The following is a 23,709-nucleotide window of genomic DNA, read 5'->3' as shown; positions in this document are numbered from 1 at the left end:
GTAGATCATGTTTTGCAGAAATTACAGTATTATACTTAAATAGATATATTTTGGGTAACGTAAAGATTTTGGAACAAGAACAAAAACTTTAAAAGCCATCTGTTAACCTACTATATTGGTTCCAATCTTTAAAAAATAAAAAAAAAAATTGGATTGACAATAATTACTAGTATGAGAGGGATTAGGTAAATCAGCCATGTTTTTGTCTTTGACTCAAACTGAAATGTAAGTTAACCTTTCTTGATTGCTATGATTTTAAAATATTTATTCAATTTGCATTGCCTTTTGAGCTAATGGGCACAAGACTCCTCCAGAGCAGCACTGGAGAAAAAAGTTTCAATAATGGTAGCAGAGGAAATATAAAGTCCTCCCCTCCAAGTGCAAATTTGCCTCCGACTTTCCTAAGTGGTTTTCCCGTCTACTTCTGATTCCTGGATTGGCAAGTCTGTATGGTTCTAGGGAAACAAACAGATGAGCAAACTGACACCTCACTGCCACAAAACACAGCAAGCAGCAAGCCCAGAGAAAGTGCTCCTGGAGCCACCGTGCGCATCTTAGGAATCGTCCCTCGTTCTGGAGAAATATTTCTTTCTCAGGATCTTTTCGCTGTCCTACGGCGGCCAGCAGTTCTGGAGGGTAATGTTGTGGAGACAGTGATGGAATACAAGAGCCCATGCAGACGCTTGTAGCAATGCCAGCCCTTTGGAAAGCCGTCCGTGACACAGGCCCTGTGGAGAGCCCGGAGGGGCAAACCAAAGCCAGCAGCATCTACCAGTTTTTAGCAGAGTAGCAGTACAGTATCATCTGCTTCATCTTTTTAAAGAGATGTTGGCTAAGAGTTTCCCTTGTAGTGTACTCCTTTGTCAAAGCGCTTCTTGTTCTCGTCATTCCCTAGTTGTGTGGACCGAGGAAACCACTTCAGTCGAGTGAAGTATTTAAGCATATTGTCATCGATTAGCTTTGCATTAATTAAGTGATTATTGTCAAGTATTTCCAGATGTTTGCAAAAGTATTAACAAAGTATGAAAAGATAATGTAGATATGGCAGATTTATTTCTTCTGGGGTAAAGAAGAAATAAACACAGAATCTCAAGTGTTTTTAGTGGATAGCCCTGGATAAGAGTTTATGATTACAGGTGTACATGTGGCATGAACTTGAGTGTATGTGGCACATTGTGCTTTCACTACGCACTCCTTCCTTGTAGAGCCAACAGGAAATTAAAATTAATGAGAAGCCTGCACTTTGAAATACTTGCAGAATTCTTGACTATTTCAGTCCTTTGCCAGCTCACGAAATCTGCGCTGGCAGTCATATCCAACAGATGGCGTGTGGCATGTGCACAGTTATATCATGTGATTGTCTGGGTCCATGTGGAGTTTCTATAAGATTTTGACCATCGGTATGCTGCGGCGTTTAGGACAGTTATAACCTTTGTTTTGAAAGGAGAGTGGCCTTCTTGAAAGATAATGTGTTTATATACAGGTAGGCATAAAACGGCGACGGTTAATTACCCACTGGGCATTTAAACTGCATTTAATTGATTCTGTAGTAGTTAAAGTCAACAAAAACTTGAGTGTCTCTGAATTGCTACATCGGTTCCTCAGTATAATTTAATCCATTTGGATGGAGCATTCTGCTTCCTTATTCCTCCAAACTTGCTGTTTTTAAAACTGCCGTAATTTCAGAAAATGTTACTTAGTGGTTGTATCTGGGCAAGGTCTACTGGAACATTAAGCTAATTCTGCTTATTTGGATAATTAATACCTTAAGTTAAAACTGACTGTATCATCGTTTCCTTTACAAATTAAAGTGAGCAGGCCTGTACTTATTGGATTCATTAAGACAGAGAGCACAGGTGCACTGTGTGGTTTCTTGTCATCATGGTGGAATTTATTAAGATGTTTAAAGCACATGGCAAAAAGAAAAATGGCTTACCAAGAAGAGTTCTAACAAGCATAAACTTTCCTCGTAGTAACTTGTTCTTTTCAAAATGTCATTTATTTAGAAGATTGTGATGAAAAATTGGCTACTTTACATTTTAAAACAAAGGTATTATACTCCAAGCATATGTTATGGCTGATGTTGATGTCTGAGGAAGTTATTTTGACTGTGTGGGCTTTCTGTTCATAACCTCATTTTGAATGTTTGGCTAATAAGCAGTGGGGACTGTTGGGATAATTACATCAAAAGAGATGTTAGGAACCAATTGTGGCATTTAGGATCAAAGAGTGGACAATATAATTTATCACCTTTTAATATAAGACTGATGCCCCGCAGTGCTTACTTCTTAAATAATCCATTAGATTTCAAAATAAGTTGTTAGGATCAACTGAGGTTACTAGTAATACATATATCAGGTTGTGTTGGTAATAAAAGAGTTGTGTTTTACTTTAACTGTCATAAATGAAATTTCTTTAAGTCTGAAATTATTTTTGTACTTTCATAGTTAATTCAGATTTTCAGGATATACGTGGTAGTTTAGTGTCAAAACCCTTTACATAAGAAGCTTCCATCATACTCCCCGATATACATCTTTTACAGTTAGAAGTATATTGTTCTTTTTGGGACTGTTAGATTTGTTAGCCTGGTCAACCTAATAGTGACTCCACATTCTCTCCCATCCTGACATTAGGTTGGCAACTTTGTCCGACAGAACTTCTCACTCAATAAAATAGTTTCATTAGGTTGGATTCATCGTATTGGGAGGCTTTCCAGTAAATAACCTTTTTTTTGTAAACTCAAAATGTAGTTGTCTTGATTCAAAACCAAACTAGTTTGGGTTCATAATTTTGTCTGTCAGTAGTGGAAAAATCTTCTTCCCATAAATATAGACAGATCTTAAGGAGATAAATGAAAGAGGGTATCAAAGTAGTATATAGTAACAGATAAAAGGATTGTAGAAAACAAATATCTTAATTTCAAAAGGTATATTTTTCATGGTTCTTAATAAAGGAACTGATTTTTCTGTATGAATTAAGTAGTAGTGTGTGTTTAGCTTGATATGCAGTATAAAGTATAATTAAAGCTGGTGTTAATTAGTAAAGTATCTTACGGAAGCCTCAGTAACCTGGCTTAGAATATCCAGTTGTAATTCTACAGGCCTTCAGTAGTCAGTTTTTAACTTTCTATATTAATCTGAGAATGCAATGAAGTTATATGATAGAGTTACAAATTTATAAATATATAAAAAGCTAATTATCAACCATGCTCTTTTAGTAACTAGTCAAATGAATAGTCAGTTGTGAATTATTGTTGCTAATGGAAGAAAGACCTAAAAAAGCTAGTCATTTTAGTGATTGTATACTTTGATGAAAAGAAATGTACTGTCTTTAATTCATTAGAACTTCAGTAATGGTACAAAATTCCTGGAATTGCCTTACTTTTGATCTGAAACATTTAATGATTCTTGCCCTGACTCTGAACACTGAAAGCTTTCCCTTAGTGTATCTATATAAAGTACAATAGAAACAAGATGCAGTTAAGTCCCCACCTTGAATTGCAGAAATTAGTTAATTACAGCTAGTATCTGCAAGCAAATTCTATTTTGCCATTTTCCTTTATGATAATCTTATAGGTATAGCCTTATAGAAAAATATTCTTTAAACAACTGAGTTAAGGAAATTAAGTCATTGTGCAACCCTTAGCAGTCTAGCAGTCAGCATTTAACAGCGGCTGTTTAGATATGCTACCAGGTTACCTTTTTGTTGTCGTTTTTTAAAAGTTTTTATGTAAATTCCCATTAGTTAACATACAGTGTAATACTAATTTCAGGTGTACAGTATAGTGATTCAGCACTTCCATACAACACAGAAGCACTCCTTAACCCCCATCACCTATTTCACCTGTCCCCCCACCCCCAGCCCTGCCACCTCCCCTTTGGTAACCGTCAGTTTGTTCTCCATAGTTACGAGTCTGTGTCTTAGTTTGCCTCTCTCTTTCCCCTTTGCTCATTTCTTTTGTTTCTTAAGTTCCACATATGGTATTTGTCTTTCTGTGACTGACTTATTTCGCTGAGCATTAAACCTTCTAGCTCCAACCATATTGTTGCAAATGGCAAGGTTTCATTCTTTTTTTTCTGAGTAATATTCCGTTGTGTCTGTATACCACATCTTTATCCATTCATCAGTCAACAGACACTGGGGTGTTTCCATAACTTGACAATTGTAGATGACACTGCTATAAACATTGGGGTGCACTGTATCACTTTGAATTGGTATTTTTATATTCTTTGGGTGAATACTTAGTAGAGCAATTGCTGGATCATAGGGTAGTTCTCTTTCTAACTTTTTGAGGAAACTCCATACTGTTTTCTGCAGTGGCTGCACCAGTTTGCATTCCCACCAACAGTGCAAAAGGGTTCTCCTTTCTCCACATCCCTGCCAACACTTGTTGTTTCTTGTGGTGTTGATTTTAGCCATTCTGACCGGTATGAGGTGATACCTCATTGTAGTTTTGATTTCCGTTTCCCTGATGATGAATGATGTCGAGCATCTTTTCATGTGTATGTTGGCCATCTGTATGTTTTTCTTTGGAAAAATGTCTATTCATCTCTTCTGCCCATTTTTAAATTGGATTATTTGTTTTCTAGGTGTTGAGTTTTATAAGTTCTTTATATATTTTGGATATTAATCCTTTATCAGATATGTCATTCGCAAACATCTTCTCCCATTCTGTAGGTTGCTTTTTAGTTTTTTTGGTTGTCTCCTTCAGTGTGCAGAAGTTTTCTATTTTGATGAAGCCCTAGCAGTTTATTTTTGCTTTGTTTTCCTGGCCTCTGGAGACCTATCTAGAGAGAAGTTGCTATGGCCATCTTCTGGCCAATGGTGTTTCGTCCATTTTGAATTTGTTTTTATGTATGGTGTAAGAAAGTGGTCCAGTTTCATTCTTTTGCATGTTGCTGTCCAGTTTCCCCAACACCATTTGTTGAAGAGATTGTCTTTTTCCCATTGGATATTCTTTCTTGCTTTGTTGAAGATTAATTGACCATATAGTTGTGAGTTCATTCTGGGTTTTCTGTGCTGTTGATCTATATGTCTGTTTTTGTGCCAGAACCATACTGTTTTGTGATATAACTTTGTAATGTAACTTGAAGTCCAGAATTGTGATGTCTCCAGCTTTGCTTTTTTTTTTTTTTCAAGATTGCTCTGGCGATTTATGGTCTTTTGTGGTTCCATACAAATTATACAATTGTTTGTTCTACCTTTGTGGAAAATGTTATTGGTATTTTGATAGAGATTGCATTAAACATGCAGATTCTTGGGGTAGTATAGACATTTTAACAATATCTGTTCTTCCAGTCTGGGAGCATGGAATGTCTTTAAATTTCTTTGTGTCATCTTCAGTTTCCTTCATGAGAGTTTTATAGTTTTCAGGTCTTTACCTCTTTGATTAAGCTTATTCCTAGGTATCTGATTGTTTTGGGTGCAATCGTCAATGGGATTGAGTTTTTAAATTTTGCTTTCTGCACTTCATTATTGGTGTATAGAAATGCAATGGACTTCTGTAGATTGATTTTGTATCTTGTGACTTGACTGAATTTGTTTACCAGTTCTAACAATTCTTTTGGTGGAGTCTTTCGGGTTTTCTGTATGTAGTATCATGGCATCTGCAAATAGTGAAAGTTTTACTTCCTCCCTGCCAACTTGGATGTGTTTTATTTCTTTTGTGGTCTGATTGCTGTGGCTACGACTTTCAGTACTATGTTAAATAATGGTGGTGAGAGTGGATATCCCTGTCTTTTGTTGTCATTTTTTAAAAACATTTTCCAAACTTAGTCAACCTGTGAGCTCCCTTCTGTATTTTATGAGTTGTCCTCATCTGTGAGCATTTCTTCCTTGCTTAGAGTAGTTTATGCTTTTTTTCTCTTGACTCCGCATTAAAACTATCAAGCTTCCATTCATTTGGGTACTATGCCACATTTTTGCTGTAACTCATGATAGGAAGCTGCATTAAACTTCAGCATGTGACATTGTTTTTCTAACTACAAGTTATTTAAGTTCAGAGTAGTGTGTGCAGCTTGTTTGCATGTATAATTTAACTGCTTAGAATTTTTCTGTCCTATTGCTTCTAGGTAATAAACTAGGTATTAGTAAAAATAATAACCAGTATATGTTGAGAGTTTAACTGTGTGCTGAGTACATTTCAAAGTACTTTCTTGACACTAATCCTTTGCAGAAGGTATTGTTGTTATCCCCTCCATACCTGTTGTTTTTTTTTTGTTTTTTTTTTTTACAATTGAGGAAACAAAGGGACATATTTACGTGTTCAGTGGCCAAAGTCACATAGCTTCTAGATGGCGGAGCCAAAATTTGAAGCTGCGAAATAGGACTTTAGAGTTTTCCCTGTACTACTTAACAATTATAGTATTACTAAGCCTTTATGAAGAGGTTAGCTTGAGTCATAAGAGAAAGTCATTAATCAAGGAAAGGAGAAGATAGGTTAATCATGGCACCAAACCCAAACTAGGTAGAAGCACAACTAAAGACCATTACAATAAAGTAGGTGTTCGGACATCGGGCGGGCAGAGGTGCAGGGCCCAGAATGAGTTGGCTCTGCTGACCAAACAGAAGGATTTCTATACACTTCAGCTGGGCCAGAAAACAGGTCTTAGTGGAGATAATGCCTACTATACAGAGTAATTTTGGATACGATGCAGGAGTGACCTAGGTTATAAAGACCTTAATGGCAAGCTGAAGCTTCTAACATGTATTTAACCTTAAACCTATGAGCAGTGGAGAGCCAGTACAGATTGATGTCAGGAAAGTAATTCTGATTAAATTTGTTTTTTATGGTTCCGTACACATGTGTATAGAACCACCCAAAACCCTGAATAACCAAACCAATCTTGAGAAAGAACAAAGCTAGAAATATCACATATCCAGATTTCAAGATATGCTACAAAGTTGTAGTAATCAAAACAGTGTGATACCGGCACAGTATAGACAACATAGATCAATGGAACAGAATAGAAAGCCTAGAAATAAACCCACGCTTATGTGATCAATTAATCTACAACAAAGGAGGCAAGAATATGCAATAGGGAAAAGGCAATCTCTTCAATAAATGGTGCTGAGAAGACTGGACGCTCACATGCACAGGAATGCAATTGGATCACTTTCTTACACCATGTGAGAAAATAAACTCAAAATGGTTTAAAGACCTAAATGTGAGACCTGAAGCTATAAAACTAGAAGAAATTGTAGGCAGTAATTTCTCTGACATTGGTTATAGAAACATTTTTCTAGATATGTCTCCTTCGGCAAGGGAAACAAAAGCAAAATTAAAATAAGAAGTGTTTTCACAGCAAAGGAAGCCCTCAGCAAAACAACAAGGCAGCCTACTAAACGGGAGAAGATATTTGCAAATGATATATTCAATAAGGTCTTAATATCCAAAATATGTAAAGAATTTATACAAAAAACAAAAATACATTTATTCAGTGGCTCTCTTCAAGATCGGTAATACTTGTGCCCCATCTTCCTCTTTGCTCTGAGCTTTAGTCATCAGGGAGAGCCAGAAACTCTCACTCCGTATTCTTTTAGAAGAATAAACATTGCTGACTTGATAAATACATTTCGGAGTATTTCATGTTTCTATCTCTATAGAAATATTTTAGTTTGTCCCTTCATGCATCAATTATCCAGTGAACATTTTTTAGTCCTTACTTCAATGCAAAACTCTATAGACTCATAATTCGAACACGTTGCTGCCCAGGAGAAGCCCCCAGGCCACTGATGGGACTAGATATCTAAGCATTTAATTTCACCCATAGATAATTTGGCCAGACCCCCTAATCTGAAAAATATGATTGTAGTGGAATCAGTAGGCTCAAAAACTGAAAAAGGTGAAAACGTGCAAAATTGTAATTGAAATTATTTTTGACTGAACATTAATATTTGACATTCAGAATTGATGCTGTGTAAGATTACAGAAATTCTGGTGTCCTTGGATACATAAGACCATGCAATCACATGAGCCAGACTGATAATTCTTCTAGATTATTTATTTAAAGATTTAGCTTTGGGACCCCTGAGTGGCTCAGTCGGTTAAGCATCCGACTTCAGCTCAGGTCATGAGCTCATGGTTCCAGTGAGTTCAAGCCCCTTGTCAGGCTCTGTGCTGACAGCTCAGAGCCTGGAGCCTGCTTCTCCTCCCCTGCTTGCATTCTGCATCTTTCTCTCTTTCTTTCAAAAATAAACATTAAAAAATAAAAGATTTAGCTTTGCATTTCTTTAAATTTAAATAAGATAATAAGATTATGTCTCTTTTTACCTGCTTTTTGCTAAGAAATTTTTAGCTTCATGCTAATATTAAGTGGGTACTTGCACACATGTGTCACATATTTGTGTCATCTAGGATTCTATAATAAGACTTAAAAAATTATATTCATTTTGTATCTCCAAGGCAATGCTTTATAATTTGTTTACCCTATAAAAGTTGAGTCTGAGAGTTTAACTGAAAATAAACAGAATTTGTGCAAAGGAGCTTAGACAAATTCAGGCCAAACATCATTATCTTCATTTACATTATTATTTTGAAAGATTAAAAGAAAATCACATCCATTTAAAAGCAAAGGCTATTTTTAAATGTGATACATATGAAATTTTTCATCCCAGTTTCTTTTTCATAACTAAAACATTAAAAAACAGTATCATGTAGGGGCACCTGGGTGGCTCAGTTCATTAAGCGTCCGACTTCGGCTCAGGTCATGATCTCGCGGTTGGTGAGTTCGAGCCCCACATTGGGCTCTGTGCTAACAGCTCGGAGCGGGGAGCCTGCTTCAGATTCTGTGTCTCCCTCTCTCTCTGCCCCTCCCATGCTATTGCTCTGTCTCTCTCTGTCTCAAAAATAAATAAACATTAAAAAAATTAATATCAAAAAATAAAACCAGCTTCTAATGGCAGAGGAAGTACTTCTAAAACATTGGAACTTTTCTATTCAGGCTTTGTGTTCTATTCAAATACATAATATATTTTCAGGGGAAAATGGATTATATTTATGTGCCCATATGCTTCCCTGAATCACTGTTAGAAAGCTATTATTTAAATTCATGATAAATTCTAAAAGGAAATGATAACAGTATAAGAATAGGCATTCGAGAAATGTAACAGTTCATATGTTTACTCAATTTCATATTAATGTACTTAACAGTATATTTGGCTTCTTATATTTAGGGTAGCATAAGTTAGCTTTTTTTAGGGAAAATGTTTTAAAATACTTAAGTGTGACTATACATTCTCTTTGATTTTTAACAGAAAGAAATTTCGTTTAATTTTTTGTATCTCTATTAAAAATAATCACAAGTATTATATACAGGTATATCACAGGTAGCTACTTCATATTTTTAAATTAAGTTTCTTACATTGTCATATTTTAAATTTTGTTAGATACATAAATATTAAATTACTATATATTGTATCTGAAGTGATTCAAGGGGTGCCTGGGTGGCTCATCGGTTAAGCGTCCAACTTTGGCTCAGGTCATGAACTCGCAGTCTGTGAGTTCGAGCCCTGCGTCGGGCTTTGTGCTGACAGCTCAGAGCCTGAAGCCTGCTTCAGATTCTGTGTCTCCCTCTCTCTCTGCCCCTCCCCTGCTCACACTCTGTCTCTCTCTGTCTCTCAAAAATAAATAAACATTAAAAAAATTTTTGAAGTGATTCAAATTCAACATATGTGAATAAGCACTTGTCTCACTAGATTTTATTCATTTATTTAATAGGACCCAGTTTTTTAATTAGTGTTTCCAGACCATGGGAAAATATTAATAAGGTTAACATATTATTGTTAGAACATGTTATTGTTAAGATTTTTTGAGACTTACTTGGTTGGGATTACTTGGTTTAAATATAAGTTAATATATAATGGTCTACTTTTAGTTAACATTTTTAGAGTAACATAGGTTAGTTATTATTTTTAGAGTAACCTACCAACAATTAAACCCCCTTTTTAGTTTTCAATGTTTAGTTTATTCAGCAAAAATATTGTAAGCACCCTCTCTGTGCCTTTTTATTTCCATTTAGAAACTAACTCAGTCAAAGGAACCACTTGCAAAATATCCCTGTATTGTGATCTGTTCTTCCTACTCAGAATAGAGGGCATCCTACTTTGTGTAGCCGTTAAATTTTAGATCCTAACCCCCCCCACCCCCCCGTTGCATCATATGCTCACAGAATTGAAGCAAACAACAACTGCCAAAGACTTTATTAAACTTAAAGGATTAGTTACTTGTAAAACTAATTGTACATCTTTAGATTTACCTTCAGTCTGGTGTTTTCTTACTTGTTCAAATGTGAATTCTGGCTGTAAAAAACTGGATTTAGATGTCTTCCATAAATTAACAGTTCATGAGGATACTAGTTCATAGTATCATTGAGAGCATCTATGAATAAATCTTATAACTAGTTACTAGGATTTATTTACAGTTAAAAAAAAAGTTCTTCTGATGTTACAGGGGCTAAAAAAGAAGGAAAATCTGTGGGTGGGGTTAGGGAACATGGGGCCATTTGGCCTGGTAAAAATTTTGTAATTGTTTGCAAAACTAAGAAATTGCGAGGAGAAACCTAGCATCCATAACTGTCTTTTGACAGACAAAAATAGGGCTTGCACATTTGTGGTATGGCTCTGGATTAGGCATTAAATTGAATTTGACTGTTAGATAATACTAGCAGCATAAGAAATCGTGTCTGGTGTCACTAGTAATCCTTTCTTCATTATGGAAATTTATTATGTATTAAAATGGTAAGTTTTGAAATTATTCTTTCATTATGCCAGTTTTTTCTCTAATTTTTCTTTTTATATTTGTGTGCAATCCGGACACCAATATTGATAGTATTCATTTTAAAGCCTAGTGCTTTTCTCTTTTAAATTCTTCTTTTGAATTTATTCTAGGTTACCATTTAATAAAATACCTTGATATTGAACCCTATAAAATTTCAAAGTAGAGAACTTATTTTTATTAAATAAGTGACTTGAATAAATGTTAATGAGGAATAGATATATTTCAAGTAAAATCTTAGCTAGTGTTAGAAAATATTAGATTAGTTTACAAATACATTTTTCTTATTGAATTCTATTCTGTAAGTAACTTCTATGAGTAGAAAAATAGAATTTTTGATAGAATATGAGATACAAATTTTAATATATAGACGAATTATTTAATATTGATACATTTTAGGTTTACTTACAGTCTTTCTAAAAGACATTTGTTAGTCTAAGTATGACTGTTCTCATTTTATGTTTGTTTTATTCCCCACTATATACTTTGATTTATGGTCAGTTGAAAGTTTGAAAGTTTTAATCTATAATAAACTCTAGGCTTAGGTTTATGAGATTGTTTATTTTATGCCATTGTTGCTAAAAGAGCTGTTCGATTACTAGGTAAGGGTAATCAAATCAAATCAAAATTTAAAGTATGTCATTTTTCCATAATGAAATAATTCTCTTAAGATATTTTCACTAAATTCACCAACCTATTAATAATCTGCATAATGGTCATCTAACTGAACACAAGGTTCACAGGGTAGCTTGTATAAAACGGCCTAAGTATTTTAATGCTATGAATCTAGATTTTTAAATGACGAATACATTTTACACACACATACATATACACGCAGCCCTCTGTTCGAAATTGTTATGAGCATGAATTACATGTGCAATTTTTAAGAGGTTTGAAAGTAAAATAAAATTTATATTGACGGGCCAACCATAAGAGTGTTTAGCAGAACCTTAGAGAACCACCCTAAGAAATTGCTATTTAATCCTGTCTAAACATATTTTGTCCAAGTGAAGAGAAGGAAAGGTATTTTTTTCCTATAATTATTTTACTTTCTGCAAATTGTCTTTCATCATATGCTGAATCTCTATCAGGTTAGATCATTAGACAAACTTCTTAGATTAAAAAAATTCAAAGGTAGATGATTAGGAAAAGACTTGATTGGGCAAATTTGGGATGAGTTTTAGAAAGCTTTTTATTTTTTTTAGACCAATTTCCCTGAGCTTTTGTTTACTCATTTTATAAGGCATGTAAGAATACATCATTAGTTTTTAACTTGACCTTTCCTAATTCTTTTGCATCTTAAAAAAGATCAAGACCATATGTTTAAAATATTTATTGGAAAGCTTTTTAGAATATGTGCACCAATAATTTTGTCTACATTAATATCTGTCAGATTGTGATAGTAATTCTTAGTCCCCAGTTGTTAAGATTTTCCTGTAATGTTTTCTTAAATTATGTCGTGTTTTGAATTAATCATCAGCCATAACTATTTTTAAAAATTTTTTACAACAACTTTGTTGAAAAATAATTCATATGTCATATAATTCTCATTTAAGGTACACAATTCAATGGGGGGGGGGTAGTATATATACACAGTTGTGTAGCTATCACCACAATTAATTTTAGAACATTTTCATTGCCCCCCAAAGTAACCCTCTACCCATTAGCAGCCACTCATTTCCCTCCCCCCCCAACATCCTTCTCCCCCTAGTCCTAGGCAACCATAATCTCCTTTCTATCTCTTTGGATTTGCCTTTCTTGACGTTTCACATAAATGGAATCATACAGAATGAGCCATGACTTTTTTTCTTCCTGTGTACTAGATAGGAGATTATAATAGGATAACTAGAATATCTTTTTTACTTAGGAATTTGCCAACTATTAGAATAATAATATATGATATAAAGTATTTCTTAAAGTAGCATAGATGTAACCTGAAGTCAAATAAAATATTTTTAAGTGGACTCTCAGGACCTTAAATACTAGAGTAGTGAAATTTATTTTCTCTATATTGCGCATTAGTTGTAATGCATACATAGTTATGCCCCAAGAGCCTAGCTCGTCCTGCATGGGAGTTTTGATTTTCACACAGTTTTTTTTCCCGTGGGTCTGGCTTAGGTTGATAACTTCCTTATATAGTCTCTGGTAACCTATGTTGCAACAGAACTACCCTGATCTCTTTGTAGCCTGTTTGCAGTGACCACACAGCTTGGGTTTTCCTGGACAGTTTCTAATTTCACATATTCCATTCCAGTGTCAAACCACATGTTGTGATTTTTTCTTTCAAAAATTTGATACCTGTATACATTGTTGGGAAATTTAGCTCCGCCCATTTTGGCCTAGTTAAACTTAATTCATAGGTAATAAATTCAATGGTTTTTAAAATAAATATTCCCTCAGAATATTCAGTGAACTTCTTGTGGGTAACCTTTCAATTAGCTTTATTATTATATATGTTTCCCAAGCTTTCTGGTCTTTAAAATGATATGTAGTCCCTGAAGATTAGGTGATTTTATAGACTTACAACCATTTTCTTGGACACAGTTGTAATAAGTAGTAATGTAGGAAAATGTACTTATTCTCAGAAGATGTGTGCTGAAGTATTTAGGTGCAGAATACCAGGATGTTCTGCATATACTTTCCAGTGGTTCAAAATAAAAGTGTGTGGGTGTGTGTGTAAAGCAAGCAAGCAAATATAGTAAAATGTTAACAATTGTTGAAGCAAAACAGAGGGTATATGAGTGTGTTCATTGTACTATTATTTTAATTTTTCTGGGGATATTTGAAATCCATAAGGGATTAAGGGAAAATACATACACTCCCTTTCCTTTTCTGTAAATGTGTGCTCCTTTTGTCAAGGTATATAGCATTTTTTTAAGTTTATTTATTTATTATGAGAGAGACAGGGAGAGAGAGAGCAGGGGAGGGGCAAAGAGAGAGGGAGAGAGAAAGAATCCCAAGCAGGCTCTGGGTTGCCAGTGTGGAGCCTGACATGGGGTTCAAACCCACAAACCGTGAGATTGTGACCTGAGCCGAAACCAAGAGTTGGACACTTAGCCAACTGAGCCACCCAGGTGCCCCAGGTATATAGCATTTTAAAATATTTGACCCAAGACAACATACATAAATTATATTTCTAAAGATGCTTTTATTTGTATTTGTTTCTACCTTTGCCTTTTTGTAATACTTAAATTTGTATCACTTAAATTTTGTGCACCAAACATTGTATTTACAGGTTAAACAATAATTATACATCTGCCCAAATATCCACCACGTAGGTCAAGTGATAGAAATTCAAGTTCCTTAGAAGCCCTTGTGTATCCTCCTCCCCTACCCCATAGAGGTATCCACTGTCCTTGCTTTGTGGTAATTATTTCTGTTCTTTTCTTTGTAGTTTTACCAACCAGGTATGGATTCTTAAACAGTATATTTTTGAGGATCATCCATGTTGATGCATGAAACTCTAGTTCATACATTTTCCAAGTTATATAATATTCCATTAAACGATTATTCCATATTTTTATGTATCCATTCTCTGTTGACTAATATGTGAAGCATATATCATTTTTTTTGCCGTCACAAACAGTGCTGCTATGAAAATTTTTGTATGTTTCCCATTGCTTAGTACTAACCCTTGCTATTGCCAGATTTTTGAATTTTTACCAATGTAGTGGCTATCAAATGGCCTTCTGTTACAGTTACAGTTCATGTTTCCCTTAATCACTAACAGGATTGAATATAATTTTATGTGTTTCTCATGGGGTTGGCCATTCTAATTTCCTTTTCTGTGAAATGCCTGTTCAAGTCTTTTCGTTTTCCATTAGGGTTGTCTCTTCTCATTGATTGTAGGAGCTATTCATACATTCTGGATTTTTTTTTTTCAGTTATATGTGCTACATATGTAGTCTCCCATTATATGGCTTGTCTTTTCACTCTCTGTAGTGTTTTTTAATGACAGAATTTATTAGTTTTGATATAATTGAATTCATTAGTCTTTGTTAAGGTATACACTTTCTGCATCATATTTAAGAGAACATAAATATATGTTATTTGCTGACTCCTCAAATGTTATAGTTTTACCTTCCACGTTGTTTTGTTTTAATTAATAGACTTTATTTTTTAGAGAAGTTTTAGGTTTACAGAAAAACTGAGCAGGAAGTACAGTTTCCAAATATTCCCTCTCCCTGTCTTCCATGAGCACACACCCCCCCCCCCCCGTTTCTCTTATTAATAAGTCGTGTTAGTGTGTTATATTTGTTACAATTGATAAGCCAATAGTGGTACATCATCATTAACTAAAGTCTACAGTTTACATTAGTGTTTACTCTTTGTGTTGTACTATTCTATGGATTTTGACAGATACATAATGCCATGTATCCACCATTAAGTTTCATACAGAATCGCTTCACTGCCCTAAAAAACTCCACTGCACTCCACCTATTCATTCCTCCAGCTCTTCCCTCAAACCCCTGGCAGTCATTGATCTTTTATACTGTCTCTGTAGTTTTTATTTTCCAAAATATCACATAATTGGAATCATGTGCACTGTATAGCCTTTACCGATGGCTTCTTTTACTTAGCATTATGCACGTAGGTTCCTCAGTGTCTTTTCATGGCTCGATAGCTCATTTATGTTTATTGCTGGATAATATTCCACTGTATGGATGCACCACAGTTTGTTTATTCATTTACGTCTTGGAGGTTATCTTGGTTGTTTCCAGTTTGGGGAAATATGAATAAAGCTGCTATAAATATGTGCACATTTTTGTGTGGAGATAAGTTTCAATCATTTCGGTTTTTCAGTCAGAAAGGGGTCCAATTGCCTAACCAGTCCCAGTATCATATACTGAAAGAATTGAAAAATCCATCCTTTCTTCACTTTATGAGGTTCTATCTCTGTCACAGGTTAAGTGTCTATATATGAAAGATTCTGTTTGAGGCTCTGTGTTGTGTTTTCAGTCTATTTGTTTAATTAAACAAATACCATACTGTGTTAAATTTTACAGCTTTATTAGAAGTCTTGCTTTGTGGTAGGGCAAGTTCCCCCACCATGATCAATTACTTCCGGAGTGCTTGCTTATTCTTGACCCATTGCACTCCCATGTAAATTTTAGAATCAGGAAATCAAGTTGCACAAAAACTCCTGTGAGATTTTGATTGGACTCTATTAAACCTTTAGGTCAATTTAGGGAGGATTGACATATTTATGAGTTTTGAATCTTCCATTTCATACACATAGTATATCACTTTATTTGGAGTTTTTTCTTTTAAAAATTTTTTTAAATGTTGATTTATTTTTGAGAGAGAGAGAGAGACAGAGTGAGAGTGGGGAGGGGCAGAGAGAGAGGGAGACACAGAATCCCAAGCAGGCTCCAGGCTCTGAGCTGTCAGCACAGAGCCCGATGCGGGGCTCGAACCCAGGAGCCACGAGATCATGACCTGAGCTGAAGTCAGACGCTTAACCGACTGAGCCACCCAGGTGTCCCCTTTTCTAGCTTCTCTTTTAAGTAAAAAGTTAATCATTTTCCAAAGTAGTTTTTACATTGAGTTTTTAAATGTTAAATTTTTGGTAAGAAAATATAAACACTATGTATTATAAAAAAAATGTGTAGATGAAAGTGTGACTTTATGTTGTTTCTGAAAAGATGAAGAGGAGGGGGAACCAGCAAAAAAGACTAACAAGGGACAGTCATGGAGGTAGAAAGATAGCCAGGAAAGTGTGGCATCCTGGCAATCATGTGAGGACAGTGTTCTAAAAGGAGAGTGCTCTCAAATAGTTCACATTCTACTTAAGCTCAAGAAACATGGGGACTGATAATTTACTCTTGGGTAGTTAGCAACAAGGTCATTGGTGATCTTGATGACCAGTTTGGGTTCATAAATTCTTTCAGTGTAAAAGGTGCTCCCTAAGGCTCCAGATCAGGACAAAGAAAAATTATTACAGTAAGTTGAAATAATGATTTATTTTATGAACAAAGTGTCTTGAAGGGCAGGGCCATGCCCTGCTTTGTGTAGTATCCACCACAATGAGAGTTTCCACCTCTCCTGTTCTGTCACGCACAGTGGAGAGACCCACGTTGCTCCAGAATGGAGCACAGGAACTAGTTTCTGGAACCCCTGGGACCTCTTTTCATCAGCAGCTTTCTTAGAGCTCCCTCCCCTCCTGCCCCAGCACTGCTGGAAGAACTTGATAATAGGCATTTTCTCTACCCTTCAGTCAGTCAACACCTTCACATGTGGATTTAAAAACAGAAAGGTTTGGGGGATTTTTTTTTTCATGTATTTTAAAAATTCCATTGTAAGCCACAGCTCTCCCTTCCTGTTCTGTTAGAGCCTTAGCTTGAATTACTGTTCCTTCCCATCTTTTGCATACTTCTAGGCTCACTCTTTTGTGATTCTCTTAGTTTCCCAGCCCTCACTGTACTGGATCCACATCCAACTTTTCATTTCACCTGGTTTAAAACCCCTTCACCTTTCATGACAGTCTTGCGGCTTCTCTTAATCAACAACTGTTTTTCTTGGTTGCTGCTACCATTTTCTATATGAAATTTCCAATACTGTGTTGTGACTTTTTGACCTTCTGATTTTGCCTAATTGCTTTCTTAGAAAAATTTACTCTGGAATTTTAACCACTGCTTCCCTAACTAGGTTATTAATTATCACTGTGCTAACCCTACATTCTTTTCTGGGAAGGACAGCATTTAGGTGTCCGTGTTGTAATAGACCTAAAGTGTAAATAAATTGCTTGTATTTCTAGTAATACTTCTGTCAGGAATCAGGAGAAGTTTAGGTAAAAGACGTTGCTTCACTCATTTGCAACCCTGTACTTTCACATCATCGTTTGCTGCTTTTCCAGAAACCTACTTCAGTCGTTAATATTGTAAGCACTGTGTGTATAACAGCTTTATTGATATATAATTCACAATTCACTCATTTAAAGTATACAACTCAGTGATATTCAGTATATTCACAGAGTTGGGCATCCGTCACCTCATTCAATTTTAGAACATTTTCATTATCCCAAAAAGAAACCAGCACTCCCAGCCATCACCCCCACTCTCCTCCACCCACAGCCCTAGGCAATCACTAATTTACTTTCCATCTCAGCCTGTACATTTGGCTATTCTAGACATTTTATCAAGATGTAATCATGTAATATGAGACTTTTGTGTCTGGTTTCTTTCCCTTAGCATAATGTTTTCAAGGTTGAACCATGTTATACCATAAATCAGCACTTCATTCCTGTTTATGGCTGAATACTGTTTCATTGTATGAATATACCGCATTTTGTTTATCCGCTTAAGAATTGATGGGCATTTAGATTGTTTCCACCTTTTAGTTATTACAAATAATGCTGTTATGAACAATATTGCACAAGTTTTTGTGTGGACTTTTGTGTGGATTTTTCATTTCTCTTGCATATATATCTAGGAATGGAATTGCAAATCATATGATAGTGTCAGGTTTTATCTGAGGAACTGCCAGACTGTTTTCTAGGCTGCACCATTTTCCATTCCCACCAGCAGTTTACATAAGTTCCAGTTTTTTCACATCCTTGCCAACACTTGTTATTACCTATATTTTGATTATGACCATCCTTGTGGTTATCAAGTGGCATCTTAGTGTGGTTTTGATTTGCTTTTCCCTAATGGCTAATGATGTTATTAGTATCTTTTCATATGCTTATTTTCCATTTGCATATGTTCTTTGGAGAAATGTCTATTCAAATCCTTTGCCCATTTTTAATTGGGTTAGTATTTTATTATTGAGTTGTAAGAGTTCTTTATGTATTCCACATCAAGTTGTTTATTAGATTTATGATTTGCAGTCATTTTCTCCCATTCTGTGAGTTGTCTTTTTACTGTCGTGATGGAGTCCTCTGAAGCACAAAAGTTTTTAATATTGGTGAAGTCCACTTGGTTGGTTGGTTTTTTGCTTGTGCTTTGGTGTCATATCTAAGAAACTTTTGCCTAATCCAAGGTCGTAAAGATTTACACTTAGATTTTATTCTAAGAGTCTTATAGTTTCAGCTCTTACATTTAGGTTTCTGATCCATTTTGAGTTCGTTTTTGTATATGGTGTGAGGTAGGAGTCCAATTTCATTCTATTACATGTTGCTCTCCAGTTGTCCCAGCACCATTTGTTGAAAAGACTATTTTTTCCCCCATTGAATTATCTTGGAACTCTTATAGGAAATCAATTGGCCATAAATGTGAGGATCTAGTTTTGGACTCTGAGTTCTATTCCTTTGCTATATGTGTGTCCTGCCAGTTCCACACTGTCTTGATCATTGTAGCTCTGTAGTCAGTTTTGAAACCAGGAAATGTGTTTTCTCCAACTTTGTTGTTCTTTTCAAAGATTGTTTTGGCTGTTGTAAAAAAATTTTTGGTAAAAAACACAACATAAAAGTTATCATCTCAACTATTTTTAATTGTACAGTTCAGTATCGTTAAGTACATTCATACATATTGTTGTGCAGTCCATCTCCAGAATGCTTTTCATCTTGCAAAAGTGAAACTGTACCCATTTAACTGTCTCCCTATTTCCCCCTCCCCTAGCCCCTGGTAACCACTATTTTACTCTGTGTTTTTATGAATTTGACTATTTTAGATACCTTGTATAAGTGGACTCATACAGCATTTGCCTTTTAGTGACTGGCTTATTTCACTAGCATGAGGTCCCCAAGGTTCATCCCATGTTATAGCATGGTAGGATTTCCTTTCTTTCTAAGACTGAATAGTATTCCATATATGCTTTGGCTATTTTAAATACCTTGAATTTCTGAATTTTAGGTTTTGCTTGTCAGTCTCTACACAAAAGCCAGCTGAGATTTGAGAAGTACTGTTTGGAATCTCTCGGTTCTGTAGATTGATTTGGGGAGTATTTCCCTCAAACAACTATAAGTCTTCTAGCCGGTGAACATGGGATGTCTTTTCATTTACTTGTCTTTATTAATTTCTTTCAGCAATGTTTTTTCATAGTATAAGTTTTGCACTTCTTTTGTTAAATTTATTCCTAAATATTTATGCTTCTCGACAGAATTGTTTTTTCTTAAGTTTATTTTGGGTTTGCTCATTGCTATTGTATAGAAATACAGTTGATTTTTATATATTGATCTTGTATCCTGCAACCTTGCAGAACTCATTTATGGGTTCTAATAGTTTTTTGGTGGATTCCTTAGGATTTTCTATATACAAGATCATGTCATCCGCAAATTGAGATAGTTTTATAGTATTGTGTTTAAATACATTAATTCAACAAACATGTATTGAGGACTTTCTCTGGTGTCAGGCACTGTGCGCCGTGTTGGAAGCATAGAGATAAAAGGCATGAACTCTGCTTTCATGAAGTTTGCGATCTTAATTTAGGCAACAGTACCCACCAGTAACCGCAATTCAGCATCGTAAACACTGTGGTTGAGAGATACATAAGGTGCCGTGGTAGCACTGAGGAGAAGGTCTATTACACTGGGGGAGTTAGGGAAAATTCCACAAATGAGTTTATATCGAGTTCTGGACCATTTCACAAATAAGTAGCCATGATTATGATAACTTGTCATTTCAAGGCCAAAATGACCTTGAGTATGTAAGAATTATTCTGTAGTACTTCAGCTTTAAGATTGTTTAGGTCTATCAAAATTTAAGCAGATTTGCATTAATAGTGAGACAACACATCAAGTTTTCAAAGTATATACAGATGTTTGATTATGTAGTAAATCTGTTGCTATAAAAGCGTATGATCACATTTGGAAAATTGCTATTGCATGTCTTGGCAGTTTATTAAGAACTGAAAACTTTTAAAACTAACTGGTGTTTTGATAGATTAAGTTCAAGGCCACCTTTTGTTTAAATGATGTTTTGTTTTCTGTAATTAGACCATGCTAGGTGAATTAAGTACGTAATTAAAAACAGAGGTTTGGCTAATTCAGAGTAAATGAGTACAAAATACAAGGTCATTATCCATCTCTAGTGAGACTCCAGATGAACAGTGCACATGGAACTATTTATAAAACATTTTGCATGGTCAGAGCTCCTCTAGGTTGCTGTCCATGGCTTTTAAATTAAAGTATTCACAGACTTTCCTAGAAAAATGTACCTGTATTATAGAAGGATGATCCCAGTTACTGTGTTCAACTGAATGGAAAATCAAAAAAGATTAGAATCTCATTTTCCATCCCAAATTAAAGAGGTAAAACATACTTTTCCTATTTCAAAAGTGAACATTTAGTATGTTGGCACATGGAGCTCATGGTTAGAGCTCTGATAACTTTGGAGAGTTCTGAGTCTCAGTTGCTTTCGTGTTCGCAGACCCTGGAGATGTGCAAGTAAAACACCTCAGGTTTAATCTCTTTCCTCAGTGCTTCATCACACAGGATGCCACAGGAAGGATTTTATTTGCAATATTTTTTTCTTTTTATGGTTCAAGAATGTGATGCTTTTATTTTATTTTATTTTATTTTAATTTTTTTTTCAACGTTTTTTATTTATTTTTGGGACAGAGAGAGACAGACAGAGCATGAACGGGGGACGGGCAGAGAGAGAGGGAGACACAGAATCTGAAACAGGCTCCAGGCTCCGAGCCATCAGCCCAGAGCCTGACGCGGGGCTCGAACTCACAGACCGCAAGATCGTGACCTGGCTGAAGTCGGACGCTTAACCGACTGCGCCACCCAGGCGCCCCAAGAATGTGATGCTTTTAGAAAACAGGTGTTTAATTTAGTAATTTGATTCATGGAGAAATAAGAATTCGTTACTGGAAGTACACAGCTTAAACTTCTCTTAGAAATGCCTTCACCGTTCGACTCCCCGTGCCTCTCGGCTTTTCCTTGCTGTTTTCTCCTCTGTAGTATTTGTGCTTCAGTTTGCCCAGACTTCTCGAGCATCATCACCTCTGACTTTACCTACATGTCTTTTGCCTGTCTTTTTAGGCACTGTTTAAAGTTGATTTACTCAGGAAAAAAGATCGGTTAGGTCTCCCAGTAAATGTTTCTGTAGTCTCTTGTCAAGCTCTCATTATATACTTTAGGAATTACTTTTTAATTTTTTTTAACATTTACTTATTTTTGAGACACAGACAGAGTGTGAGTGGGGAAGAGGCAGAGAGAAAGAGGGAGACACAGAATCCGAAGTAGGCTCCAGGTTCCGAGCTGTCAGCACAGAGCCTGACGTGGGGCTCGAACTCACAAACCATGAGATCATGACCTGAGCTGAAGTCGAATGCCCAACCGACTGGGCCACCTAGGCGCCCCGGAATTACTGAAGATCTGTCTTCCCCTTGGCGTTTTAAATTCTCCTAGGATAGAGATCATGATTGTTAGACTCAGCACCGTATCCCAGCACCAAGAATGGTTTCTGACTACTACTAGTTGCTCAAACAATGTTTGTGCAATGAACTACTCATTGGGTAAATACTGCAGATCTTTACTACACTGTGTTAGATACTGTACTGGTAAAACGAAAATAAGTGGTCTCTTATTCCTTAATCTCAATAGCTTAAAATTAAAAGACCTTTCTGGGCATTTGTTATAAAGCTTTTTAAGTTAGGGGAATAGTTTGATAACTACTGTTTTAGGATACAAGATCTATTTTAATACCCTAATGTAAGCCAGTTAAGTACTTAAGATGCCCATGCAAACAATTACAATGCAGTAAAGTCATTGTTTAATGGAAGAATCTTCAAAACTGCAGTTGAGAATGTATAAAGAACACCAAAGTCTACCTGATAGAGAAATTAGCATTTAAACAAGTAGCTAAAAATAGGTAAAAATATACCAGGCAGACAAGTGGGGAAATGGTGCCACAGCACGTACAGAGGAACTGGGCACAGGAAAGCATGTTCAGTGTTGCTGGAGCATAAAGTTGAGCTGGAAGTGGTAAGAATGAGGAAGGAGAGTGGGCAGGTACATTTATGCCATACAAAGTTGAGAAGGTAGCTTATAGATAACAGAGAGCCACTGAACAATTAGAACACGTTTCCTCTAGAAACTAGGTTGCAAGGATTGAAATTAGAGATAGAGAAATCACTAAGGAGACTGTTGGAATGCAGCATGGTCCAAATGAGAAACAAACAAAGGCAATGGAATAAATGCAAAGGAACAGGTTTGAGAGAATCTGTAGTCCATAGTGATTTGACCTGGGAAGTTAGGAAGGGGGAAGAATCTCAGATGATTCCCAGATGTTTTACTTGAACAATTGGGTGAGTGATGGCTCCGTTCAACTAAGTTAAGAAGTAACAAGTGACTTTTTAAAGGAGGAACATGATGAATCCGTTTTGGACATAGTAGTGTCCAACTTTCAGTATCAGAGCTCCACAGAGATATCTATCTGGGCTAGAGATTCAGAATTCCACGTAATTTTTGAACTGGCATCGTTGAGGTCATGAATATGGAGGGAGAGTAATAATAGGCAGAATGAGATGAGTCCCTGTGGAGCATTCACAGAAGGAATGTGATATCTTAGATACTGAGGGAGGAGACCTTTTCAAGAAAGAGAAGGTGAATGTGTAAAAAGTTTCAGTAGGATTCATTTATATGAGGGCCAAAAACTAGAGATTAGATTTGATACTTAGAAGGTCAGTGTTGCTTTTATGTGGAACAGCCTCAGTGGGATAGTAAAACCTAAAGCTGGATTGCTTCAGGGTGAAGAGTGAATCAGGAAGTATATGTCTTTCTAGGAGTGGCTTGTGAAGAGAGATCAGATGATCTTGAAAGAATACATAGGGTTGGGGTGCCTGGGTGACTGAGTTGGTTAAGCCTCTGACTCCTGGTTTTGGCTCAGGTCATGATCTCATGGTCCATGTGTTCCGGCCCCACATTGGGCTCTGTGCTGACGGCACGGAGCCTGTTTGGGATTCTCTGTCTCCCTCTCTCTCTTACCCCTCCTGGCTCACTCTTTATCTCTCTCGCTCTCTCTCTCTCTCTCCTCTCTCTCTCCTCT

General features: G+C 35.9%; 1 protein-coding gene across 1 annotated transcript in view; it reads left to right on the top strand.

Moving 5' to 3' along the window:
- The window catches only part of STK3 (serine/threonine kinase 3), a 292,559-nt gene that overhangs the window by 229,144 nt on the left and 39,706 nt on the right, over window positions 1-23,709 (top strand). The window lies entirely within an intron of this gene.

The sequence above is a fragment of the Panthera tigris genome, chromosome F2 (assembly GCF_018350195.1).
Source record: "Panthera tigris isolate Pti1 chromosome F2, P.tigris_Pti1_mat1.1, whole genome shotgun sequence".
Taxonomy (NCBI): domain Eukaryota; kingdom Metazoa; phylum Chordata; class Mammalia; order Carnivora; family Felidae; genus Panthera; species Panthera tigris.
This window is presented reverse-complemented; position numbering and strand designations above follow the sequence as displayed.